Raw genomic sequence first — 7275 nt, 5'->3', positions numbered from 1 at the left:
GCCTACCATATTTGAAGGGGGACACGGAAAGAGCCTCCAAAAGTGTGAATGTTTCGTGCTTTTCATACCTTCGGGCGTCCTCTGGGCAACAGTTGAAATTTCTCTCAACCGCCTGATCTTTCCAATACAGTAGCATTGCAGTGTGTGATACGAAAAGTGTAAGGTCTACCTCAAGACCAAAATTGACGATAATGACCTCAAACACTGAAGGCTTATCAACCAGCAAAAAAGAACTTCTTCAAACTATATGTCAAGATATGCATTGTGATATTTCGTGCATGCAAGAAACGCACAGAGATATTACTCAAAGAAGACCAAAAATAGCAGGCATGCAGATTACCATTGAGAGACCCCCACATGCAGAATGGTAGTGCCAAAATTTGTGAGGCCCAGTCTAGCAGTACTCTCAGTGTCTCTAACAGAGGAGAACGATATCGAAAGCTTAAAAATTGAGCTGGGCAGTTGTATAGTTACATCCGTCTACAAGTCTCCTGGTGAAAAATTTAACTTCAGTCCTCCGATGAATTTTTAAAATCTGGACACTCACTTCGTCGTGGGCGACTTTAACAGCTTCAGTAGCGCTTGGGGACACGAAGTCGATGACCTAAACGGAGAAGAGATACTGAAGTGGGCTGACTGCAAATGATTAACTCTCTTACACTGCAGGTTACCATCTTCATATAACAGAAGCCGCTGGAGAAGGGGATATAATCCAGACAGTTTTCGCTAGTGACGCCCTTTCTCGTCACTGAAGACTTTATCATCACCTGTACCTGGCACCCAACATAGGCCAGTCTGCTGTAAAGCGTTTGCGCCTGTTAAATCACAGGTGATCGCATTCCGTAGGCGGTTCAGCTTTACGAAGGCCAACTAGAGGAAACTCTGGATGAGGCAATACTAAGCATCGAACCTATACCTTCTATGATCGTTTTGTAGGCGCTGTGAAAAGATGCTCTCACGCTTCGATCCACAGAACCTGCCGTACAACATACATTCCGGGTGTGAATGTCAAAACTGAAAGAATATCGTAGACTGTTTGATGAGGACCCGTTCGATACGGATACAGTAAAAAAATGGTACAAATGGCTCTGAGCACTATGGGACTTACCTACTGAGGTCATCAGTCCCCTAGAACTTAGAACTACTTAAACCTAACTAACCTGACCGAGGCAGGATTCGAACCTGCGACCGTAGCGGTCGCACGGTTCCAGACTGTAGCGCCTAGAACCACGCGGGCCACCCCTGCCGGCCGATACAGTAAAGCCAGAACAAACACTATCCCAGGAACTGGCGAAAGCCAAACAAAATCGATGACTGAGACGGTAGAGAGTATTGACTTGTCTAAGAGTAGTAGGAAAGCTTGGCAACTGCTCAGACGACTCAGTAATGACTCTACTAAACCCAAAGTAAGAGTGAATGTTACTCCAAATCAAGTCCCCCACCAGGTGATGCTAAATGGGAAAACTGGAAGAAGAAAGATAAAATAGAGATTAACCGGCAACATCCAGAAACAAACTTACTGTCCACTAAGTTTATTTTGGAAGAACTGAAAGCTGCTATTAAAAAGTGTAAATCCGGGAAAGTACCAGGACTTGACAATTTATTGTTGGAGCACGTAAAGCATTTTCACCCTGTGGCCATGGGACGGCTACTGGATTTCTATAATAACTTTCTAGCACGACAGCAGATTCCTAAAATCTGGAGTAGGACAAAGATCATCGCCACACAGAAACCCGGCGAGACAGCTTGCGATGCCAAGAACTTTCACCCTGTATCTATGTTGTGCTGTCTCTATAAAATCCTCGAAAGAATGTTGCTTAGTCATCTCAGCCCTGTCATGGAGCCAGAACTGATCCCACAACAAGCTGGAATTAGACGCATTAAAAATTGTGCAGTAGAAATCCTCAATATGACACAGAATATCGAGGATGGTTTTGAGCGGAGTTATGTCACAGGAGCAGTATTTGCGGATCTCTCTGCAGCTTATGATGCTGCGCAGCACAATATCACATCAGCTTCATAGGAACTCTCCCTTAGAACCGTAGATTCTGTGTCGAGCTAGACGGTAAGAAAAATAGATTGAGAAAACAAAAAAGCGGTATGCGCCAGGATAGCGTCTAAGCACCTATCTTTTTTAATACCTGCAGTAACGATCAATTTCTTAACACAAAAAGCTTCATCTGTGCTGACGATCTGGGGCTAATATCTCAAGCCAAAGATTTCGAAACAATAGGAAGGTATCTAACAAATGTACTTCACACTCTCGCGGCATACTACCCAAATTAACTACCTGAAAACGAGCAGCACTATCATCATTCAAAATATCTGGGGGTCACTCTGGACCGTGAGCTTACATTCAAGAAGCACTGCCTAAAGGGAAAGATATCCGCCAGCAACAGCATCATCAGAAACCTCTAAAGTAATGGGTGGGGCGCCCAAGCGGTAGGACTCAGAACATTGGCACTTGCGTTATGTTACTCTGCCGCTGAATACGTCTGCCGTGTTTGGTACAGTTCTGTTCATTGCAGACATATGGATGTTGCCTTTAACATATAGAATACCACCAGGATGCTTGAAAGCGACGCCTACCTGTTAACTCTTCAGCTGGCGAGGGTAGCTCCTCAGACATAAGACCGGGGGTTGCCGCAAGCACAGAGGCACGTAAAGTGGAACTAAACGCTGCTCACCCGTTTCATGGACAGCCACCTCCCCCACGCCCGGGTTCCCGGGTTCGATTCCCGGCGGGGTCAGGGATTTTCTCTGCCTCGTGATGACTGGGTGTTGTGTGCTGTCCTTAGGTTAGTTAGGTTTAAGTAGTTCTAAGTTCTAGGGGACTAATGACCATAGCTGTTGAGTTCCATAGTGCTCAGAGCCATTTGAACCATTTGAACACCCACCTCCCCTAAGGAGCTGAAATCTAGGAAGAACTTTCAGTAAATTTCCGTCAATGATAGTACATCACCGTCAATGGCACGACAAAACTTGTGGACAACCAGAAAAGCAAATATCGCGTTATGGATGCCTCCTTCGGAAGCCCTAACCCCAGATCAAAATCTGGAATGGGAAACGTGTAAGTCCCTCAACAGACTAAGGAGTGGAACGAGAAGAAAAAAAGGATAATGTGGTCAAATGGAACTACCTTGGTGACGCATCAACTTTAAGCGAATGTGGAGCCTAACAAACCACCAAGCACCTGTACAACTGTCCTCGGAGCCCAGTTTCCTGCACGTGTATGTATTATATTATTAATAATTTATGAGCAGCGAATAAATTCTCTTCTTTATTATACCAGGTGAATGTAATTAAAATGCAACTACTGACGGAGGTCCAATGTGGGCGGTATTTATGGTAAGACAGCGAAACTTGTTAGATATGCTAATGCGTTAATGAGGAATGGACTTACGTTGGGAATAATTAGTTCCAGTTTTGGCCACCAGGTGCAAATCTGGCGCTGTAAACTATTTGTGTTACTGTCCACCCTGTCATTTGACCAGCCACAGCGTGAGTGACCCGTGTGGCTATCGAGAAGACAGACCGTGGGCTGTTAGTGAACCCATCTTACTTGAACGGCAGTTTAAAGAAGATGGTAATGAAATTCGAAATCACGGTTGAGCTTGGTGTGACACCTGGAAGAGGATGGCATCCTATCGCGGTGGAAGTACTGATGAGGTTGCTGTTGCTGTAATCGACCATGCAGCATGTCCCCCCCCCCCCCCCCTCCGGTAGCTGAACGGTCAGCGTGACGGATTGTCAGTCCTCTGGGCCCGGGTTCGATTCCCGAGTGGGTCGGGGAATTTTCTTTGCCCAGGGACTGGGAGTTGTGCTGTTCTCATCATCATCCTATCATCCCCATCTGATGCAGGTCGCCGAAGTGGCGTCAAGCTGAAAGATCGGCACCCGGCGAACGGCCTGCCCGACGGGGGGCCCTAGCCATACGATTAAACAAATAAAAAAACCATGCAACATATGTCCTGGCTAGTGCTAGTGGCCGTGCAGTGGCACGAGAATTGACCAACATATGGTCAATAGTATAGAAAGTTCTGCGGCCAGATGGTGCAGCAGCCGAAACATCATGATCTTCTGCAACGTTCTGAATTTGCTCTTCGCTTTCCGGTACAGATAGAAGTTGATAACGTGTAGCCAGGCAATATTCTGTGAAGCGACGAGGCAGATTTTACACTACAGGGTGCAGTGAATACACAGAATTTCCGAATTTGGGGTAGTATTAAACCACGTGTCGTGCACGAAGAGCCAATGCACTTGCCGTATGTGACTGTATGGCGTGGAATTACACACGCTTTTATTCTGGGTCCCTTTTTTGAAGAGAAGACAGTCAGGGGGCCTGTCAGGTGTATGGAGACATCTGCACGTTACCGAGGCATTTTGGTGCAGCATGTTATTCCTTCTTTAGAAGAGAGATGCTGTGTGGAAACCACTGTTATCATGCAAGATGGGGCAACACCTCCTGTCGCTCGCCCAGTGAAACATCTGCTTAATGCAACCTTCCACGAGCGTGTATCTCCAGAGGTTTTGCAGACGCATTGCCTGCAAGATGACCTGATCTGAATCTATGTGACTTTTGGCTCTGTGGATATCTAGAAAGTGTTTAGGATCCTGATCTGAGGGCCAGTACACAGGAACACGTTGTTCATATTCAACCGAAACCGCTGGGAGCAACTGTTGATCACGTCGTTTTACGGTTGCAGTATCTTGTCGACGTCTCTGGTGTTCATAATGAACAAACCGTGTAAGCGGTGGTTAACAATCGAATCAACATTATGCCACTCTCAGTTGTTTGACCTCTTCTGCCCACGTCCCGTCTCTCGTCCATTACACATGGAAACATTTCTATACGTCTTTCTTGCTTTCACAGCATCTGGTGGCCGAAACTTGAAGTAACTTCTTTTCCAGCGTAAAACGGCTCCTTACCAACGCATTAACATATCTACCAAGCTTTGTTGTCATGTGATAATTACAGCCCACACTGGGCCTCCGTAAGTTACTGCACTTTCATTATAACCACCCGATACGTATACTAGAATCAGTGTACCACAACTTCCACAAACAACAAAACACAATTTTTGTCTTACTTCGAATTTTTTAGAAAGTTTATGTAATTTGTAATTCATTTAATACATTTAAATTTTTGTTGAAATGTTAATCATCGTATACTTCATTTAAGTAATGTTTTCATAATGCTTCGTTTGTATTAAACCTTCTCGCAAAATACGTAAAATTTTCAAAATCTGTGTACGGAAAATTGCAGGAAGGTAGTTTTATGGGGTGAGGGGGGGCGGGGGGCCTCGGCTTTGGCAATTATGCCAGGTGGTCTCGTTCAGACTGTCTTCTGTTTATCTCATATCCTTCTCTTTACTTGCAACGGGGCTACTCGCCTATAAAAGCGTCTACATTTTTATAAGGTTTCTAATGTTGCTGCACTTACGTCGACAAACAAATCGAAGTAGATGTCAGCACTTTAGGAACTGTCAAATACGGTAGGTTACCTACGTGAGCGTGTATCTAACAACTGCTTCCTTAGAGCTTTGGAATATTATTCAGTGACCACTCGAAAGTAACTCCTGCTTCTTTTTTTGAAAAAGAAAACTTGGTCGAAGGTCAAGAGGGAGGATCCGATTCAGACGATGTGGTATCGTTAGAATATTCTAAAATGCGGTAAATTTTAGTTATTTCAGGCCTGAAGCCTAAACTTTACGAATAAATAGAGGAATTTGTGCGTCCAATTCGTTACAGATATACTTGAGATAACTGGGAGATGATAGCTGCTGCAGTACCTCTTCGGTATCACGCACAACTTTCCTGTGTATCATCGAATCACTCTTTTTGTCACATGTTTTTGCTCTTTGGCAAGAGAATAAAAACTGTTAAATAAGTTACATATTGTTATTCACAATTAAAGAAGTTACTTTGAATTCTTCAGTTTCAGTATTTCATTGACGGGGAACAGCACCGTTATTTGAATTCCTTAAAGCATTTATTGATGATTCTATTAACACTTGCAGTATTTATTAGGAGACTAGTTTCGAATCCTTACAGGTTCATTTTCAAGCCTGACCTACTAAGGCTACAAAAATATTACTTAGTTGTCACTGAATGGGCAACGACCTTACCGCAGTGGATACACCGGTTCCCGTGAGATCACCGAAGTTAAGCGCTGTCGGGCGTGGCCAACACTTGGATGGGTGCCCATCCGGACCGCCATGCGCTGTTGCCATTTTTCGGGGTACCTCACCCTCATGAAGCCAATCGACCGAACAGTAGCGGCTCCAGTCACAGAAAACCATCATAACGACCGGGAGAGCGGTGTGCTGACCACACGCCCCTCCTAACTGCATCCTTATCTGAGGATGACACGGCGGTCGGATGGTCCCAATGGGCCACTTGTGGCCTGAAGACGGAGTGCTGTCACTGAACAGTGATTACAAAAGTGATATTACAATAAAAAGTTGGAATGTGACAGAAATTAACTATCTGAAGACAAACATACCTGCACTGACAGTGCCTGGTCTCAGTCACAAACACTGAGCGCAAAACATGCTATATAAATGTTTACAGGATGAATGCCACAGCCGGACGGTGTGACCGAGCGGTTCTAGGTGCTTCAGTCCGGAACTGCGCGACTGATACGGTCGCAGGTTCGAATCCTGCCTCGGGCATGGATGTGTGTGATGTCCTTAGGTTAGTTAGGTTTAAGTAGTTCTAAGTTCTAGGGGAGTGACGACCTCAGATGTTAAGTCCCATAGTGCTCAGAGCCATTTGAACCATTTGAATGCCACAATCCACACATGTCTGTTACCAGGTCCAAATCGAAAGGATGTCAGCCAACAGTATGTCTAAATTGAAGGGGATTACTGCTGTCACACGCAGCTGGACATAACGCGGAATCAGCGGCGACGAGCGAAAATGTTTACCGAACCAAGAATCGAACCTGGGATCTCCTGTTAATTAGGCAGGTTCGTTAAGCAGTACGCCACCCAGGACATAGCGTTACCGCCAATACGCGGACTATATCGATATGCCTCAGGGCCGATCCACATACACATCGAGCGCTACCTATCCAAAGTCGTTGTCCATTTTACTACCATTCGCTACTTTGAGGTTCCCACAAAGAATCATATGCATTTGTGCATTCGCAGTGAAGAAAGTGGATCTATTTTCCAGAACAGACACCATGCATTGATGTAATTTGATACGGCCAGCTGGGCAATATATCCACCTCCTTCATTGCGGATGCATAAGTACGTCTGACCCCATGTA

General features: G+C 45.1%; 1 pseudogene; it reads left to right on the top strand.

The window, feature by feature from the left end:
• Positions 1-6114: 6114 nt before the first annotated feature.
• LOC124620863 lies at positions 6115-6232 on the top strand (annotated as a pseudogene).
• The last annotated feature ends 1043 nt before the right edge of the window (positions 6233-7275 follow it).

This window comes from Schistocerca americana, chromosome 6 (assembly GCF_021461395.2).
Source record: "Schistocerca americana isolate TAMUIC-IGC-003095 chromosome 6, iqSchAmer2.1, whole genome shotgun sequence".
In the NCBI taxonomy this organism is placed as follows: domain Eukaryota; kingdom Metazoa; phylum Arthropoda; class Insecta; order Orthoptera; family Acrididae; genus Schistocerca; species Schistocerca americana.
This window is presented reverse-complemented; position numbering and strand designations above follow the sequence as displayed.